General features: G+C 54.8%; 1 pseudogene; it reads right to left on the bottom strand.

The window, feature by feature from the left end:
• Positions 1-2,500, bottom strand: part of LOC123688139 — a 6,612-nt pseudogene that overhangs the window by 4,108 nt on the left and 4 nt on the right.

Below are 2,500 nucleotides of genomic sequence, written 5' to 3'. Positions count from 1 at the left end.
TACCCAGAGCACCCTTGCGAGCACTCACGGGGTCTCGAAGCTTGACGATTCCGCGGGAGGCCAAGACGCGGGACCGAGCTCGGATCAAACGTAACGCAAGCGAAACGCATCACCTCGCCCAGGCCCGGTACGTTAGCCGTGACCCACTTCCCCAACAAGCCCGACACGCCACAATCCTCAGAGCCAATCCTTATCCCGAAGTTACGGATCTAATTTGCCGACTTCCCTTACCTACATTATTCTATCGACTAGAGGCTCTTTACCTTGGAGACCAGCTGCGGATATGGGTACGAGCCGGCGCGACGCCTACACGTGGCCCTCTCCCGGATTTTCAAGGTCCGAGGAGAAGATCCGGACACCGCCGCAAATGCGGTGCTCTTCGCGTTCCAAACCATATCTCCCTGCTAGAGGATTCCATGGAACTCGAACGCTTATGCAGAAAAGAAAACTCTTCCCGGATCTCTCGACGGCGTCTCCGGGTCCTTTTGGGTTGCCCCGACGAACTCTCTTACGAGGGCCCGGTTTAATTTCGGTTCCGCTGCCGGGTTCCGGAATAGGAACCGGATTCCCTTTCGCCCGACGGGCGTGCGTCACGCGTCAAGATGCATAGCATTTCTGCCACCACTTATAAACACGATTAACAACGCCACATCAACATCGGCTTTCGCCTAGGGCTTAGGATCGACTGACTCGTGTGCAACGGCTGTTCACACGAAACCCTTCTCCACCTCAGCTCTCCAGGGCCTCGCTGGAGTATTTGCTACTACCACCAAGATCTGCACCGAAGGCGGCTCCAGACGGCCTCACGGCCAGCCCTTCTGCGCTCACCTCCGCGACCCTCCTACTCATCAGGGCTTCATGACCGCCCCGAAGGGCGACCGCACATGCCACTGACGGCCGAGTATAAGCACGACGCTTCAGCGCCATCCATTTTCAGGGCTAGTAACTTCGGCAGGTGAGTTGTTACACACTCCTTGGCGGATTCCGACTTCCATGGCCACCGTCCTGCTGTCTTAAGTTACCAACGCCTTTCATGGTATCCCATAAGCGTCGATTTAGGCGCTTTAACTCGGCGTTTGGTTCATCCCACAGCGCCAGTTCTGCTTACCAAAAATGGCCCACTTGGCACTCTGATCCGAAATCTCGCGGCTTCACATTCAAGCAAGCCGGAGATCTCACCCATTTAAAGTTTGAGAATAGGTTGAGGTCGTTTCGACCCCAATGCCTCTAATCATTCGCTTTACCGGATGAGACTCGTATGCAACGAGCGCCAGCTATCCTGAGGGAAACTTCGGAGGGAACCAGCTACTAGATGGTTCGATTAGTCTTTCGCCCCTATACCCAGTTCCGACGATCGATTTGCACGTCAGAATCGCTACGGACCTCCATCAGGGTTTCCCCTGACTTCGTCCTGACCAGGCATAGTTCACCATCTTTCGGGTCCCAGCGTGTACGCTCTTGGTGCGCCTCCTCTCGCAATGAGAATGAGGCGCCCCGGGAATGCGGGTCAGTCATGGAGACCGACCATCTTCCCTTAGTTCACATAAAGTGAACCGTTACTTTCATTGCGCCTTTAGGTTTAGTGATTCCCAATGACTCGCGCACACGCTAGACTCCTTGGTCCGTGTTTCAAGACGGGTCCTGAAAGTACCCAAAGCAATAGCGTCGCTGATCGGCGTTTCAAGAGGTCTGTCCAAGAACACCGCGGCGAACAGTCGCAAACGGACGGAATCGGCACTAGGTCCGATCGCCATCACAATTCACATACTTGCCACGGGCCGGACGCGAACTAAGTCGCGGCCTCCCGCCATCAGTAAACCGTCGAGCGAGCTGTTCGGAAACCCAGTGTCCGTAAACATCGGAAAATCCGAGCTCACGGGCTACACTCGAGACCGTAGAACAGCACCCAACGGATCGCGACGACCTACTAGGGGAGAAGTGCACGCGTCCGAAGCCGGAGATGAACCGAAGGGAACAGCCAACGCGAACGTCGCCGTTTCCACAGTCAGTAAATCCCAACAACAGGCGCGAATGAATCTCCCCATTCGACCTTTCGGGTTTCTCAGGTTTACCCCTGAACGGTTTCACGTACTCTTGAACTCTCTCTTCAAAGTTCTTTTCAACTTTCCCTCACGGTACTTGTTCGCTATCGGTCTCGTGGTTATATTTAGCCTTAGATGGAGTTTACCACCCACTTAGGGCTGCACTCTCAAGCAACCCGACTCTAAGAAGAGATCCTCTAGCAAGCCGCAGCGGTCGCTACGGGCCTGGCACCCTCTATGGGCGATGGCCCCATTCAAGATGGACTTGAACGCGCCGCGAACTCGCCAGATAATGGATCCTTCCAAACACCACATCTCCCGGCGACCGGTTACGATCGCGGGATTCAGTGCTGGGCTAATCCCTGTTCGCTCGCCGCTACTAAGGGAATCCTAGTTAGTTTCTTTTCCTCCGCTTAATAATATGCTTAAATTCAGCGGGTAGTCTCACCTGTCCTGAG

This window comes from Harmonia axyridis, chromosome X, assembly GCF_914767665.1.
Source record: "Harmonia axyridis chromosome X, icHarAxyr1.1, whole genome shotgun sequence".
Taxonomy (NCBI): domain Eukaryota; kingdom Metazoa; phylum Arthropoda; class Insecta; order Coleoptera; family Coccinellidae; genus Harmonia; species Harmonia axyridis.
Note: the sequence above shows the minus strand (reverse complement) of the source record. Positions and strands in the feature narration are given on the sequence as shown.